The 16,428-nt window shown below is 43.5% G+C and overlaps 1 long non-coding RNA gene across 2 annotated transcripts in view; it reads left to right on the top strand.

Moving 5' to 3' along the window:
* Positions 1-9,186: 9,186 nt before the first annotated feature.
* Positions 9,187-16,428, top strand: part of LOC128334626 (uncharacterized) — a 109,916-nt gene continuing 102,674 nt past the window's right edge. For both annotated transcript variants that reach the window (XR_008311343.1, XR_008311344.1), the window contains exon 1: positions 9,187-9,310. This is a non-coding gene — a long non-coding RNA (uncharacterized LOC128334626). The remainder of the gene's footprint in view (positions 9,311-16,428) is intronic.

Here is a 16,428-nt window from a genome sequence, read left to right as displayed (position 1 = left end):
TAAAAAACTGATGCTGGTGGAGGGAAAGTGGTGGGAGGGGAAAGTGCACCCTCCTTCCGCTCTCAAAGGGAGACCCCCGCCATCTTCGAACTGCCCCACCGTGGTTCTGTGCATATCCCTAGTTAACATCCCTGACATTTAAAGTGGCCAACTTGCTAGGGACAACATATCCTCTGTGTTATTTGTCCTGACATTACAAGGAACACAGCAAGGTGCAGTCAACCCTCGCCAACCGCTAGAGTTCCGTTCTGGCAAAACCTCGCCGTTGGCAAATTTGTGGTTGGTTAGGCATTAAAATCTATGGGAAATGGGGGTTAGGGGAAACATGACTGCAAAAATTCCTAAAAATGAAGCTAAAAAACCCCCCAAGCTAAAAAAAAAATCACAAAAAACCCTGTAATATTGCCAAGAGTCACCAAGAAGAATGAGCAGATCGAACCTCTGGAAATTTTTTGAACCTCCCCAATTCACTCAAAGGCATTTTAAATTGGCAAGTGTCAGCAGGGGTCATCAAGAGGAATGGGCAGATCTAAACTCTGAACCCCCCAAAATCGCTGAACCCCCGCGTCACTAAAAAACCTTGCCAAGAGTGGATACTCGGGTCGCAGTTGACAAGACCTGTCAAAATTTTCTGTTCACATATACTCAAAACCACAGTGGGTAAGGGATGACTGTATATGAATTACCTCTTGAATGAGCTACTATCTTAATTCTTAAGAACCAACTCTGTTAATGTTGGGGACTCCTGGGACAAAGGAATACGAATATGAAAAATATTTATCTACCGCTTTTCAAGAAGAGTTCCCAAAGCAGTTTACATAGATATACATACATACATACATACATACATACATACATATAAATAAAAAAATAAAAAATAAAATAAAAATAGCTCCTTGTCCCCAAAGGGCTAGCAATCTAAAAAAGAAACATAAGATAGACACCAGCAACAGTCACTGGAAGTACTGTGCTGGGGATGGATAGGGTCAGTTGCTCTCCCCCTGCCAAATAAATAGAATAATCAATGTAAAAAAGGTGCCTCTTTGCTTAGTTAGCAAGGATAAACTGCCCTAGCTATTCCTAGGAAAAAACAGGTTGTGTAATTAAACCTGCTGTAGAAAGGTGGCATGCATCTTCTATAAGAATGTTCTAGATGTCTGGGAGCTCATGTGCCCATCTTGTTCTTTTGAAGCACTTCACTGGTGTGGGATGGGGAGAGAAAGTTGAGAGGGAAATGGAAAAATAGCAGCCTTTGGGGAACTCACATCCTGCAAGAGAAATCTCCACATGCCTCATCTCCCCAGAAATGGCAGTAAGGAAGAGGCTATCTCAATACAGAGTTTCAGACTGATGCAACATTCCCCATTTTTGTATCTCTGAACAATTCTAAGCTTTGAATGGCAAGCTGGGACATTCCCACCATTTGGTGGATACTTAGTTTGTGGAGGAAAGCTGAGAAGCTATTCACACATGCATGCAAAACCAGGCTATGGAAGCCCAGCCCGGTTTTGCACGTGTGTGTGTGTGTGTGTGTGTGTGTGTGTGTGTGTGTGTGTGTGTGTGTACTACCGGGATCAGGCCCGACCCTGGTGGTGCAGGATCGCCAGTGGAGGCAAACCTGCTTACAGAGCTAACCATTTCTACTATTGTCTGCCAGCCATGGCTGCTTGTAGGCAGGGCTGGCCGACTGCAGGGTTTCTGGTCAGCTTCAGGGAGGGGGGATCCCCATAATGCACCACACACTCACATGATGCATTATGGGAGCTCAGGGGTGGGGCAATACAGGGCGATGAGTGCAGCACCCTGACCCTTGGAGCTACTGGCAGCAGCTGGTAATCGTCTGGGCAGGCGATCTGCCTGCCCAAAGGAGAGCACTGGATCGTCTGTGGGGAGGCAAGCCTTTTAAGGCTTCCTCTCCACTTGCTCTCTTGGCCTTTCTCACTGTTCGTAGGAGAGGGCTCTGTGTCTGTAACCAAGTATACACTGAAGGAATCCAGACTGTGCTGATGTATGCTTGCAACTTGGAAGGTCATTTTCAGCTGCATGGGTCATCTCTTTTGATCTTCCTATTTTCTTAAAGTGACAGATTCAGAGTAGAGACTAATGATGAATAGTAGAGAAGGCAGAGTGGATCTGCGTTACGTGGGCTGGCAAAAGTGTTGACTTCAAGACTGGTCACTCACAAACCCCTGAGATCATTGCTTGGAGGGGGTGGGTGAGAAATGCATCCTACCATGAAGAAGCACTTGAAACAATAGAATGAAGACATTAGACACTGCCCAGTGGTTTCTTTGATAGATGCGAGCAGTTTCCCGGAGTACCAAAAAGCAAATATTCACAGCAGAAGAATATACAGCAATTATTTTGTTTTCGCTAAACAGATAATTTATACACACACACACACATTGAAAGTGGATTGGAAATAAAGCTTTAAAATATATAGCAGCACATTTCTGCTTCTTTTGTTATAATAAAATTAATTATATATCTCTGCCTTCAACCCGTAAGTACTCTCACGGCAACGCACAAAATTCAAGAGTCAAAATGCAGAACAACAGAAAAACATAAAATCAAGCAACAGTGATAAAATATACCAAGAGGGAACTGCAAATAAAAACAACTTTTAATCCTAAATAGTAATTATGAATGTCATGGGTAGAAATTTCTTGTATGTTCATCATATTTGTGGCAACTGTATTCTGGCCATTTTTCGAGCTAGGTATCATTTCCCCAGCTAGCTTTTACTGACATCTCATGTTGCTTCTTGTTTATGACTGTCACAACTGTTTAGCTGACACCTTTCCTTTGTTAGCTTCTTCTGCCCTGGGATGATCAGATGCAAAGGAGGGCCAGACTCCTGTGCCTTTTGTGGTTGTGTATACCAGTGTTTGTCAGCGTTTTGGAGTCATGGACAGGGACATGCTTTGTGCGCAGTTTCCCGGACCAGCAGTTAGTAAAGGGGTCACCCCCCCTCGCTCCCACCCCCAGGCACCTCAAAAAAAATTTCAAGCCAGGGAGGGCACCACTGCTGGGAGCTCTCCAGAGCTCATTTCTAGGCTGGCAGCCCTCACCGCTGGGATAACACTCATTAAGCTTCCTTGAAATGAACGTTATCCCAGCAGCGAGGGCTGCCTGCCTAGAAATGAGCTCCAGAGAACTCCCAGAAGCGGTGGCCCCCACTGGCTCGAAATTGTTTTGTGGGGTGATTAATTCCTCATGGACCAGCACTCAACTCTTCATGGACCAGCACCGGTCCAAGGACTGGTGGTTGAGAAACACTGATGTAGACCAGAAAGTTGCAGCAGGCTCTCTCATCTCAGCACACAACAAACTGCACTTGCCAAAATTCCATCTTCTACACAATGAACTAGGAGCCTTATCCTCCTTTGTATCTGGTTGCCTTATTCTGCACGTTGGCATTTTCCAGTCTAAACCTTTCCTTTGGTTTGCTGCTTGTCTTGATCTCCTTTCCAGCCTGCCTCTTCGTTCAGTTCCTGAATCCAGCTTTTGAATAAGGATTCCACAGCTTAAAAATGGGTATTATCCCATTAGCACAGCTCTGCTCAGTCACTGCAATTAGAGAAATCTTATTTTCCCTCCTCACTCATCCTGGAGAACACTGCGAGCCCTTTCTCATGACCAGTGAGAAAGGGCAAGAGGGTTAGCGGGGAGGAAACCTCAAAAAGCTACCTCCCCACAGACAAGCAGGTCCTTCCTTCTGGGTGGGCAGATTGCCTGCCCAGATGGTTACTGGCTGCTGCCAGCTGCTCCAAGGGTCGGGGTGCTGGACTCTTTGCCCCGCCCCCCCCAAGCTCCCATAATGTACCACATGCATGTGTGGTGCATTATGGGGATCCCCCTCCCCTTCCCTCCCTGGAGACAACCGGGAGCCCCGCAGTGGGCCAGCCATGGCTGCAAGAGAGCCAGCGTGGTGTAGTGGTTAGAGTGCTGGACTAGGACTGGGGAGACCCGAGTTCAAATCCCCATTCAGCCATGAGACTTGCTGGGTGGCTCTGGGCCAGTCACTTCTCTCTCAGCCTAACCTACTTCACAGGGTTTTTGTGAGGAGAAACTCAAGTATGTAGTACACCGCTCTGGGCTCCTTGGAGGAAGAGCGGGATATAAATGTTAAAAAAAAAAAAAAAAAGCAGCCACACCTGGCAGATGATTTTTTTTAAAAAGACAACAGGGTTAGGAGAATGCTTGCTCTCCTAACCTTGTTTTAGAGGGAGGCACCATAGGCGGGTTTGCCGCTGCGGTGCTGCCGGGATTGGGCCTGATCTTGGCGGTACACATGCATGTGCAAAACTGGGCTGGTTAGCCCAGTTTTGCATGCGCTTGTGAATAGCCTCAGCATGAGGACCAAATATCAATACCACCTTTATAGCCATTTATACCTCATTATACCTTCCCTGCTAACTGGGCAAAGAGGCACTTTTCCAAGTGGTGATTTTCCTTATATTTAGCAAGGAGACATCAGCTGTCCCTGTTCAAGCCCAACACAGCATCCCCTCTTTGTAGATCTTGCTAGTGTCTACCTTGTGTTTCTTTTTAAAGTGTGAGCCCTTTGGGACAGGGAAACATCTTCTTATTTTTATTTTTCTATGTAAACTATTTAGACATCATTGTTAATTTAAAAAGTGGTATATAAATAATCACCACCACCACCATCATCACTAGGGCAGGGGCGTAGAAAGGTTGGCATGGGCCATGGGTAAATAGTGAAGATGGGCCCCTGCACTCCCAAACGGAGAGGTGTGAGGAGGAGTTACAGTTGTTACAGTTTTATTGTGAATTGCACGTGTCAAAAAGGGTTATGAGCTGAAGTGTTGAATAAGTTATTTGCAGTACTTCAGACAGGAGGTCTCCGAAAATGTTAAGGGAATGATGATGATGATGATGATGATGATATTTTATTCATGAATATTTTTATACTGGAAATTATGTTAGGGAATTTCAAATTCTAAGTCTGAACTTTTCCCAGCTGAAACAATGTTCTACTTGTTTACCTTGCTCTCATGAAATAATGTCATTTTACTCTGCAGCAAGGTCAACATTGGAGACAGAGAGCGAGCGAGAGAGAGTGAGGCTGTACACACGATGCGTGTGTAGAGCTTGGGAGGGTTCTGCGGGGAGAGCAGGCTTAGCCCGCTCTCCTGCAGATGAGCAGCTGCTCATCTGCAGGAGAGCGGGGTGGGTGGCCCGATCAGCCACCCACTGCTGGGATCCGCCACCCCCGCTGGGTGTCCCGATCAGCCACCCACACGACTACTGATTCCGTCATGGAGCCGGTAGGGGCTGCAGGGATTGGGGGCTGCCTGGCCCCTGGAAGTTCCAGGATGCCCCGTGCAAGTGTGCAGGGCATCCTAGGGAGACCCCCGACACTGGGATGCTTATTTTAGCCTCCCAGTGGGGGCCTCCTTGCAAGTTGCCATGGCGTGGAGCTGCACTATGGTGACTCAAGATCGGGAAAATGGGGTTAGCGGAGCGCTCGCTCTGCTAATCCCATTTAAGAGGGGGGCTTCTTTGGTGGGCTAGCCGCCACAGAACCACCGGGCTTGCCTGCAAGCCCGGTGGCTCTCACGATGGGAGAAAACCCAGGCTGGGCTCCCAGTTTCCCCCCATTGTGAGAATAGCCTCAGAAACTTAAAACTCATTTTGGAATTTCGTCAGTGGCAACAAGAGGAAACCTTCATGACTTTTCCCTTAGTAAAATCTTAACCAATGGCTTCAAAAAGACCTAATCTCAGAGTTTCATCCCAAGGAATTCCCTAACCAACAAGGGACTTGGCAGTGCATTCGTAATATTTCCTATAAGCACAGTGTAGGTGGCAATTTATTCCTTATTTCTACATCAACAGTTGCTGAATATTAAGCTACAGCTTTTCTAGAAATAGCTGCTTATTGTCCGGAAGCAAGAGTCAGGAGGAAAAGCAAGCTGGCATGAAACAAACATTTAAAACATTGCTTTTTTTGAAACAAATGTGGTAAATATTGCCACTGAACCACCATCTTAAAAAATGAATTGTTCACAACGGGGGGAAATGTAATATGCCGAGCAAGTACACAATGACTGAATAACATCCCATAACATTCTTCTTTATGGAAACAGCTGTGCCTATACAGTAATATTTAGTAACAGTATAGTACCAGTCTTGCTGATTCAAACATTACTTTGGGTTGCTTTCTTCAGTCATAGGAGATTTCTACAAGCTAATGTGTGAACTTGGATCTCAGCAGTGGCAACTTTCATTATACATGTTTGGTAGGGCCAGTATAGTTAAGATGAGGAGTTGTTTCAACATTCCACCATTATAAGCCCAGAATGTTATAATGGTCATAAAGTCAAAACCATCTGTCCCATCTGCCTGTCTGCAGACATCAGTTATGTGACCAGTTACACCGCCTGTCCAAGTCTGGGGGAGATCTGATGTAAATGGCACGTTAAGAATTGACAGTTAAATTCTAGAAAAAAGTATTGGCTACTGTTTTGCCATCAGGTAATATGTCTCTTTAAATGTTTTTTTTTTTTTAAGTTCAAATATATGATGAAGTATAATCCTGTGTTGCTTTGAAAAAACCCATCCAGTATTTTCTCAGCCAGTACAGGTGGCCCTCATTATCTGCAGTTTCAACAACTGTGGTTTTGCATATCCACAGGCAGGTCTTAGAGACCCAGTTTCTTTATCCATGGCATATAATATAAATAGGCTAAAATTTGCCTATTCATGGTTTTGAGTGGCTGCAAATAAGCCGGGAACAACTTCCAATGTCATTTTCAGCCACCATTTTACAGTGCAGAGCCATTTTGTGGCTCTTAAAAAAAATTCCCCATGATTTTTTGGTGAAAATTGGTGGAATTGGATGTATTAGGGGGCATTGCTGGAAAGCTGCAGAGCAAAACAGAGTACTTTATTTATCTTATTTATGCCCCCTGTCCCCCATTTTTAGCCGTTGTTGTTGTGTGTGCAGGAACCTCACCCCTAGATTTCCATGGGGTAAGGTTTTGTAATTTGTGGTTTCCACATTCATGCCTAGATGTGAGAATGGAACCCCCACAAATAATGAAGGCCACCTGTATCTTAAATCCCCATAACAACAGGATAAAATGAGTTAAAGGCACAGATTTGTGATTTTGCAACATGGAGGGCTCTGAAGCCAGAGTTGGGAAGGCAAGTTTGGAAGAGAGACTTCCTGATTTTGAACTTAGCTGCTTGATAAGGAGAACCTAGGAGCACTCTGGAACTTCTACAGCTAAACAAACATTCCCTTCCTTTCATGGACTTTTGTTTCCTCACTTCATTGAGGCAGAGGCAACATGAGGGCATGCAAGGCAGTGATGGGGGGCCTTGGAAGATGAGGCAAGCTGGCAAATGGACTTATGAGAGAATGCAAGATAACAAATAGACTCACTAAGGAATATGGGATGATAATGGGCCTTGTGAAGGCATATAAGGAGGTGGTGGATTGCCTTTTACCATGAAGGTTCTTTATTAGAGATATACTGCCCCCTATGAGCGGCTAGAATTCTGCATTTGAACATGAATGTTCTACACTGGTGATACATTGCCTATGAATGGGTAAGATCCACATTATAATTCTCTTTCTCATACTGCCCAGTCATATTATCCTTTTTAAGATGCCTGGAAATTCAGTAATTCAAAAACCCTTGGTTTGAAATGAGTTAAGAGGCTTTCAGTTTTCACTTATGCTCTAAGAAGTGTGGAAATTGCAAGATTTATTTATTTAGTTTGTTTATAAACCCACTCCTCCTCCGAGGCGCTCAGAGCAGAGTATATGCTTATTTTTATCCTCACAACTACCTTGTGAGGTAGGTTAGGCTGAGAAGTACATGACTGGCCCAGAGTCACCCAGTGAATTTCATGGTTGAATGGGGATTCTAACTCGGGTCTTCCTGGTCCTAGTCCAACACTCTAACCACTATGCTATACTGGCTCACCTTAAGGTGCCCACCTTAGCTTCTTTGTCATGTAAATTGAAAAGACTTTGTACAGTCTTGTATATTATGCTGTCTTTATGAATTAGACCCCATGCATCCACACTTTGCCTTGATCTTTCAGCTCAAGACTGGGAGAGTAGGGTGTGCCCGGAACCATTCTGGAAGGTTTGGTTCAAATTTGAACTTAATTTGAACCAAACCATCGGTCCCTGAACCCACCCCCACCCACTTATTCAATTTGAACCAGTTCTGCACACCCCTATTGGAGAGGAATGACCACAGGAAGAAATTCAACAGGTGTAGCTTTCCCAAGCTAAAGCCAGCACAATATACAAGACAGTGCAAAGTCTTTGCAGCTTAACTTAGCACAGAAGTTAAGGTGGGCAGCTTAACTTGCAATTTCCATGCTTTTTAGAGCATGAGCGAAAATGGAAAGCCACTTAAACCAAGGGTTTTTTTTGTTTTTTTTAAATACTGAATACACTCCAAAGCTTACAGATGTGCATAGAACAAGGCTGCACAGCTTTAGCCCTCCTGAAGATGTTGGACTATAACTTCCATCTTACCTAACTCTTGGCCACTTTAGCTGGGGATGATAAGATTTGTAGTCCAACAACAGCTGGAGGGCCAAAACTGTACAGCCCTGGCACAGAACAACCCACAGAATGTTAATCTAGATCCTGCCTTTATTTCATGGTGGAGTTCAAGATAGCATATAGGGTTCCTCGGTGGTCTCTTATCCAGACACCAATCAGACTCAGAGTTGTTCAGCTTCAACAAGGTGACTGTATCACGTGTCCTTAAAACATGCCATGAAAATGGTCCAAAGACCAGTGATGTGGTTATGCACCTCCAGTAAAGCGGGTGGAGTGCCTGGATGGGAGAATATTTGGGAACCCTGTGAAAGCTACCTTAAGCTCTCTGAAGGTAGAGCAGGGTAGCAGCTGATACTCACGTCTTTTCCTGTAGTGATTCCTTTTGGCCATCACCACATGCCTGGATTATGCACACACACAAAACATCTATCCCTACCTTTGGATCACTTCTGTTGGTATGTCCTTTCATAACCTTTTCCAGGTGTCTAGCATGCTTAGCCATTTAAACACTCATTTAGCATTGAAATAAATAAATATAAACACCCTGCTAAGTGTGGCACTCAGTGTTCTGTTGCACTCAGCTATATGGGGAAGTGGGAGGGAGCTAAGTTCATTTAAAAGCCAGCCAATCAGCACTCTGCTTCTTTGGCTTCTTCTGGAAACAGAAAGAACTGGCTGCACCACCTGTGTTTGGTTTAGTCAGGAATTTATATTTCTGTTCTAGAAGGGATTCATTGGAGGCTCATTTCTTCAGGTATATGTGTTTGTTATAGTCCTTAAGAACTTGGACTTCATATTTGTATGTTCACAAAAGTTGACAAGTCTCATAACCACAACAAGTATCTCAAAGTAATGCCTGACTCACCTTTAATATCCTCTGGAAGACCTGCCTACTTGTGAACTTCCATGCACTTCTATCATGGAAAAAGGGGATGAGAGCTTCACAAAAGTATTTTTGTAGCCTTTGTACAATGCTTTTATTAAAAGTAGCAAAACAGAAAATGTAACAAAAATAACTGTTATTTAGACTGATGTTTTTCTTCACTGCTTGGCTGAGGTGTAATTACCAAGCAAGCTCCTTCTGAAGGCTGATTTCTCAAGGCATTTCGAAAGCCCACAATGGTGCTGACCAGACAATCTCTGGGCCTTTTGTACCCTGGGCAGGCTCTAACTAGCCCATTTGTTTCTTAGGCAGGCAACAAGAACAATTTTAAGGGGGTTAGGGAGGGGAGGGAAAAGAAAGGCCTCCCGTGTCTTATGAAGGAAAGACTCTTTTTGCAGGGGCGGGGGAAGAGAAAAGCATCTTCTGGGGACTGAAAATATGGGTGGTTAGGTTTTGTGGGGGAGAGTTCAGTAAAATGAGTGGGGTGGGAGGGAGGGATCTGGGCCCATGATCATGATCCCCCTCATCAAATGTTAAGGATGTCCCACACGTGGTGGTGGTGGTGGGCAGTTTTTCAAAGGCCCCTCTCACCTGAAGCCAGCCCTGCCAATCCACACCTTCCAAATCACAGCAAATGTAAAAAGGCAGAGCTGGTAAACCAAGGAAGAAGGTTCCTTTCTCTTCTGCCATTCCAAATTAATGGTTTCAGGAAAAATGAATTTCACCTCTCCAGGGTTATTTTGGCCAGGAATTTGGCCGTTTCCTCTAGTGCATTCAAAATGTTAACAGATGGCCATTAACTGATTGGTGTATAAGGAATGGGAAGGGGAAAGTGTTTGGGAAGTCTCAATAATAAACTGCACACAACTACTAGGACTGATTAAACTTTGCCAGGAGTCTTCATAGCATTTAGGCACTATAAAATGACCATGGCCTTGTCAAATCAATCCAAATGATCACATCATTTGATCTTATATGTATTACTTGAAAGAAACCAAGTGTTTTGAAATTGGATTTCTAATGCTGACTTTGACATGGGGTTGTCTTATGTTGTTTGCACATCCAGGCTCCTTGTCACATTTTTTCCCCTTGCTATTTCATTTCATTTCTGTTACCCCTTGTCCCAGTATTGATCTTTCTGTTCCTTGAACATAGTGTGCCGCCTCCTTCTGCAGGCTTAGTTTATGTTTTTTTTTAAAAACCCAAACCCTGAGTTTGTGCTACTGCAACTTTGATGTGACATGTCAAAACTGAGTGGCGGGAGAAATGGAACTTGAGAGGATCATGAGATACTTGTAGTGGGAAGCTGATCCTGTCCTTCCTTTCCAAAACTTACAGGAAGGAATTACCAATGATGTGCAGAAGCAGATGTATTTAGAATTTAATGATTTAATGAAGGTGTTGCCTGGGAAGTTGTCAGAAAGGAGGCCATTGTGAGACATCTGCTCAGATCAATAATGAGCAAGCTTTTCTTCTTGCCCCACTTCTTGGTGATGAATCAGTGATGCAACATGGGATGTGATCTAGAGTGCACTCTGCCCATGCACTGTCATCAGTGGGGCCTGTTATGTAGAAGAATGGGTGATCTGGCCTGATGAGAGTTGAGATTCTCCCTCTCTGTCTCCCCAGATGTCTTCCAGGAGGACTCTCTCCGTCTTCCCACATCTTCACCAGGCATGCTTGCAGTTGGGTAATTTAAAGCAATGAAAAAAAGCCACCTTGTATTTAGAACAGGAAATGGGAGGGTGCCATAGCAAATGATGGAAATATAACAGACAGTTCTACTATCCTCGTTTCCAACATCCTCCCAGCCCTTTTCACCGTGAAACTGAAAGTGTTGGGTTGCTGCCACTGAAATAAATGAAGATGCCAGTTTGCATCCAGTCAATAGCAACGATCCCACTTTGCTTCTGCTTCCTTTTACTCTGTCCTTCATATCTCCCTTGCTGTCATCTAGAATGAAAACCTAGGGACAAATACGATGCAGTTGCAATCAGCTACAGTACTGAGATTTATTTTCCTTTTGAAGGTCTTTTTTCCATGGTTAATCTAAGTTTTATTTGTTTTAAATAAATGCTTCTTTAATGCTTTTCCATGGCTTACATAGATTGTTGTTCCCAAAGATCTGCATATTTCAGTTTGTGTAGAAGTGTTAACCTTTGAAATGCTGGAAGGTGTAAAGGAGGTATATACTATCTGACTTTGTAACTGCACTGGCCTGCTGTCATGGCTATATCTGGGGAAATCTAGATTGTATCTGGGGAAATCTAGATTAAAAACTCCATTTATCCAAAGAGGGCTGCCATATGTGAAAAAGGACAGGTTTCCAGTACAGTAGAGACAATTTCAGTGGGTTCAGCTTTCCTATCCCCTGTATGGCATTTCTGTACATTTCTTAAAGATACAGGAGACCTGTTTTCTTTTCCATATAGAGACAGGGCCTTTTTGGTTGTGGCCCCTCAGCTTTGGAATGCCCTCTCTGAAGAACTTCGCCATGCTTGCTCCCTCCCTCACTGTTTTTAATTTTTTTTAATGCACCTTTTAAAGGAGGCTTTTTAATGCTCCATTATTATTTTTTGTTATATCTGGTAGGTTCTTTAGCTTTTTATAATTTTCAGTTTTAATTTGAACCTAATGATTGGATGTCTTTGAGCAAGTCACTATCTCTCAGCCTAACTTGCTCACAAGTAATTTCATCCCAAGGAGATAAAAATGAGAACCCCCAGTCCAATACACTACACCTGGCTTTCTAGAGGAAGGGCAAGTTGGGAATGCCCTATATACATGGGTAACACTTGTCAGGGTGCATGATGTATTTTGATTCGTTTCTTCCTTGCTCCAAGGAGGTGTTTTCCCAAGGCCACTGAATGAGGTTCATGACTGAAAAGGAATCATAGAGTTGGAAGGGACCATGGAGTCCCATGCCCCTGCTCAGTACAGGAATCCACTACAACATTCCTGACAGATGGGCATTCAACCTCTAGTTGAAAACTTCCAGTGATCAGAGCCCACCACTATATGAGGCAGGCTGATCCTCTGTTGAACAACTCTTATGGTCAGGAAATTTCCGTTTTTTGGTTTTTTAAAGCCTATATCTGCTTTCCAGAAATTCCATCCCATAAGTTCTAGTCTTGCCCTCAGGAACAACAGAGAACAAGTCAATCCATTCTTTGTGGCAGCTCTTCAGGTATATGATGATCATGGCTAATGTATTTTCCCTTAGTAGCCACCTAATGGCACAGCAGGGAAATGACCTGATTAGCAAGTCAGAGGTTGCTGGTTCCAATCCCCGCTGGTATGGTTCCCAGACTATAGGAAACAGAAACTCCAATATCAGGCAGCAGCAATATAGGAAGATGCTGAAAGGCACCATCTCATACTGCATGGGAGGAGGCAATGGTAAACCCCTCCTGTACTCTACCAAAGACAACCACAGGGCTCTGTGGTCGCAAAGAGTCAACACTGACTTGACGGCACACTTTATTTTGCTATCTTCTCCAGGCAAAATATACCCAGTTCCTTTAACCATTCCTCAAAGGACATGGTTTTCAGACCCCTTAGCATCTTTGATTCTTTGTTTCCTCCTCTGAATCTGTACCACTTCATGAACGTCCTTCCTAAAATGTGGTGTCCAGGACTGGACACAGTTTTCCAATTGAGGTCTGACCAGGGCAGAACAGAGTGAAAATATCAGTTCTAGTGATGCCCCTGTTCATGTTTCAGTTCTCACTGTGCCTCTGTTAATACAGCCCAAGGTTGTGTTGACATTTTTTTAGCAGCTGCATCACGCTGCTGACCCATATCCAACTTGTGGCCCACCGAGATGCCTAAGATCCTTCTCCTATGTAGTTCTACTGCCAAGCCTGGTCTCCCCCATTTTTAGCCTACTTTCCAGTAGGCTTGTGAGATCACACAGCATTCTCTGTGTGTGTCCCCCGCTATCAACTTCACAACACCTGGACCAAAATGAACCAAATTGGGTACAATTGTAGGGACACATAGGGACACCTCAATGGCTTAAAGTCCTAACCCACCCCCGCTGAATGTTAGAACCGGCCAGTGTTTGAACCTGTTTGGAGGCCCATAAAAAGGGCCTTCGAACAGGTTCATGCACATCCCTACTATCTAACTCACTTGAACCAAATTTGGTACAGTTGCAGTGAGTGACACACAGGAACACCTCCATGGCATTGTTTGTGATGATGTCATCCATACTGATTCAAGATGGCTGATGCATAAACCTTGGAGGCACAAGTGGGATAACTCGTGAACCATTTAACCAATTTGAACCAAATATGCTACAGCTGTAGGGACACATAGGAACACCTCAACAGCATAAATTGTGATGATGTCATCAAACCCAATTCAAGATGGCAGACACATAAACTTTTGAGGCACAAGTGCACTAACTTGTGGAGAGTCTAATGGATTTGAACCAAATTTGCTACATCTGTGTGGACACAGGAATGTCCCAGTATTGTAGTTTGTGATGAGGTCATCCACCCCGATCCAAGATGATGGACGTGTGAACTTTTGAGGTGCAAGTGCACTAACGAGGACTGTCTAAGCAATTTGAACCAAATTTGGTACAGTTGTAGTGAGTGACACACAGGGATACCTTAATGGTGTAGTTTGTAATGATATCATCCACCCTGATTCAAGATGGTGGACATACAAACATTTGAGGTGCAAGAGATCTAACTTGTGGACCTTGATTTGAACCAAAGAATCACTTTATTTTGGTCATCGACCAGACAAGATTTGAACCAAATTTAGTCCAGTTAAAGAGACAGTGAAAGGAAAGTAGGCTGATTAATTCTAACTAGAACAACTTGTATACGCTGCATTCCTAACCTACTTCACAGGGTTGTTGTGAAAGAGAAACTCAAGTATGTAGTACACTGCTCTGGGCTCCTTGGAGGAAGAGCGGGATATAAATGTAAAATAATAATAATAATAATAATTTGATTTTTATTATCTAAATCCAATACTTTGTTTTTATCTGGGTTTGTTTTGTGTGTCTTTATCTGGCTTTGCCCCAATGTTCAAGCTTGTTGTGATTGTTTTGAATCTTGCCCTTGTGAAAACAGGGTTTTGATTTTTGTAATGGACTCTTATTCGGGATGACCTCTCTCATGCTTTGAGATTGGCCAGAGAAGCAATTCCATCCTCCAGTGAAACAACGTTGGCATCTACTAGAATCCTCTCAGGCCACCTAATGGCGCAGTGGGGAAATGCTTAACTAACAAGCAGAAGGTTGCCGGTTCAAATCCCTGCTGGTGTGTTTCCCAGACTATGGAAAACACCTATATCGGGCAGCAGCAATATAGGAAGATGCTGAAAGGCATCATCTCAGACTGCGCAGGAGGTGGCGATGGTAAACCCCTCCTGTATTCTACCAAAGAAAACTACAGGGCTCTGTGGGTGCCAGGAGTCGAAATCAACTTGATGGCACACTTTACCTTTAGAACCTTCTCAGTAGTTGCCACAGTAATGTGAAATGTCTCCCTTGGGAGCCAATTTAGCTGGCTGGTTTTGTTTTGTTTTGTAAACTTGACAAAACACACGTGTTTCGTTTGGGGCTTTTGATACACTGCTGTTGACTGATTTTTAGTTCTCATTTGTATATTTTAATGTTATTAATATAACTACTGTATACCACTCTTCAACAAAAGTTTATCATGGTGGTCTACATAGGAAAAAGAATGAGTTCTTTTATGTTTTTATACTGTGGATTACTTGGATTGATTTTGGAAATCAAAATGGTATTTTGGAAATCAAAATGGTGGCGCAGTGGTAAAACTGCTGCCCTGTAACCAGAAGGTTACAAGTTCGTTCCTGACCAGGGGCTCAAGGTTGACTCAGCCTTCCATCCTTCCGAGGTCGGTAAAATGAGTACCCAGAATGTTGGGGGCAATATGCTAAATCATTGTAAACCGCTTAGAGAGCTCCGGCTATAAAGCGGTATATAAATGTAAGTGCTATTGCTATTGCTATTGCTATTGCTAAATGCAGAATACAATATAATTGTGCTAAACCTGAAGTTTCCTACCATTGACTGAGAGTGGTGATGTTAAGCTTAATTGTTAACCTACTGTTCTGAGGTATGCTGCCCTTTAACGTCTGTCCTAGCCTTTGGCTTTGGGAAAGTGCCAGAATCACATGGCACTAAGGAGAAACATGTCTATAGGCCAGACCTGAGTATCATGGCAACTGAAAACCAACAGCTGAGATCCTGAGTACTGGCCAAATTAGTGCTGGTAGAAAGAGACCTTTGACTATGCCTGAATACTATTACTAATTGAGCTAACTATAATGAGAGGGATTATTTTAAAGTCAACAAATAAAACAGTTTCTAAAAGGTGACTGACTGGGGATGGAGTGAGAGGCCACTGCTGGGAAAGATCAGAAAGGACAAGACCAGCCAGTAACATCCAACTGTGGTGACAGCTTGACATCTATTGTTACCATCCATGTTCAGTGAAACAGTCTAGGATGCTGTTGGCTACTGCAGCAGGTTTAATAACCAGACTGTATCAAATGTGCTACAATTTTTGCCACAGTTTAGATTAGCTAACAGGGTTGGTTATGAGACTATAAAGTGCTTCAGCTGCTGCCTCAGTGACTGCCATCGGCACGTATGGAAATGTGACAGCAACTTGGCACAGCTGTAATACCCTGAAGAGGTGGAACAATTTATTTCAATATTTCAGACTCTCAAATCTGATATATAAAATTTTCTTTCTTTAGAAAAGGCGAGAGAAATCAGCTCAGTTTTTGCTCTGTGAAGTTCTATTGTCATTTTCCTGAGTTCTAATTGGGATTCTTACCTGTTGCTGACTTTTCCATACAATTAAAAGGTGAATCTAGCAGTGGGTGGCTGCTACCTCAGGTAGCTGAGGTGGTGAGTTGCTTTGTGAAGCATAGCCTGTGTGTCAGAGAGAAACACTTTTTGGATAAATTTTGATACTCCATCTCTCTAGACATGA

The sequence above is a fragment of the Hemicordylus capensis genome, chromosome 1 (assembly GCF_027244095.1).
Source record: "Hemicordylus capensis ecotype Gifberg chromosome 1, rHemCap1.1.pri, whole genome shotgun sequence".
Lineage (NCBI taxonomy): Eukaryota > Metazoa > Chordata > Lepidosauria > Squamata > Cordylidae > Hemicordylus > Hemicordylus capensis.
The sequence above is the reverse complement of the archived record's forward strand: the minus strand, read 5'-3'. Positions and strand labels throughout refer to the sequence as shown.